Genomic DNA, 1,536 nt, shown 5'->3' with positions numbered 1-1,536 from the left:
CCCATATGCTCTTCCAGTATTGCTCCGTCTCCAGCCTTGGTGGTGCTGTTCTCTTATTGTTCCCTTGCCACTGAGAGTACACCTTTGCTGGTTCTGTGGAGAACAGCTGGTTTATTCTCCTGCCTTCTATCTCTCTGGTGTACCTCCTCAAGCGGCTGGCCAAGGCTGTGAGTCTTTGCTTGGCAGTTTCCAAGGCCTCAGGTATGGACAGCTTGCTGTATTTCTTAGGCACCTTATTTGTCGCACCTTTCTGCAACTCTGTTAGTTGGCTAACCTATATATATATATACACATACATATACATATACATATATATACATATACATATATATATATATACATATATATATATATATATACATATATATATACATATATATACATATACACACATATATATATACATATATATATACATATACACACATATATATATACATATATATATATATATATATATATATATATACATATACATATACATATATATATATATATATATATATATATATATATATATATATATATAAATATAAAAAAACATCCAGCACGCCCCTGCGGGCGGTTTATCCTTCAAGCTCGGGTCCTCTACCAGAGGCCTGGGAGCTTGAGGGTCCTGCGCAGTATCTTAGCTGTTCCCAGGACTGCGCTCTTCTGGACAGAGATCTCCGATGTTACTCATTTATTGCAGACTTAGAGGTCTGCTACAAGATCAGATGAAAGCATCATGCTGACAAACATTAGTACAAAAGAGAACAGAAATAATCTTACAGGAGGAACTAAGTTTTACTCATTGTTGCAACTCTAAAAGACTGCTCCAATCCAACTGTACACTTTTATTTTTATGTCTGACTACACTGCCTTATTTGTAATGAAGTATTATCTTATTGTATTATTAAGAATTTTACATTCCTCTCTGCCAGCTGATGGAAGAGTTTGCTGCTGAACCATAAGCTGAGTAACCACAATCAATAATGTCTTGATGCATGCTCAATCATCCAGGTAAGTAAATGTCCAAAAGTTGATTCTGTTCATCTGGACGTTTTCAGTGGGAGAAACGTTTCGTCACTCATCCAAGTGACTTCTTCAGTCTCAGCTGACTGCAGGTTTCCAATCTTATAAACAGTACATTTGCATAATGACTGAAACCAGCCCACTGAAGGAACAATGGGAGGTCAGTTCTTTCATCATAATTATGCAAATAATTCATCAGTGGTCTTTGATCAGTGGGCCTTGATCAATGAGAATTCTCATGACCATTATCATGCAAATGATAAAATCAAATAAAATTGGACCTTTGAAATCTACCGTCAACAGTTACTGCAACTATGACAAAGTTCCTGTTGTCCGAAAGTATCTTATAAGAAATACCGGGATCCTTCAAAGCAGCTTGCCTCAAAGAATGTTACACATCACATCATAAATCCATACACTGCATGCACAATTACTAGGCAAGTGGGTATTTTGGCCATATCATAATTTTATGCATATTTTCCAACTTCAAGCTGTATAAACTTAATGTTGCATATCAGGTGA

The 1,536-nt window shown here is 36.1% G+C and overlaps 1 long non-coding RNA gene across 1 annotated transcript in view; it reads left to right on the top strand.

The window, feature by feature from the left end:
• Nucleotides 1-1,536, top strand: part of LOC146646030 (uncharacterized) — a 136,739-nt gene that overhangs the window by 8,715 nt on the left and 126,488 nt on the right. The window lies entirely within an intron of this gene.

The sequence above is a fragment of the Rhamphochromis longiceps genome, linkage group LG19 (assembly GCF_057381845.1).
Source record: "Rhamphochromis longiceps isolate RC_006_pf linkage group LG19, R_longiceps_female_GT1.1, whole genome shotgun sequence".
Lineage (NCBI taxonomy): Eukaryota > Metazoa > Chordata > Actinopteri > Cichliformes > Cichlidae > Rhamphochromis > Rhamphochromis longiceps.
The sequence above is the reverse complement of the archived record's forward strand: the minus strand, read 5'-3'. Positions and strand labels throughout refer to the sequence as shown.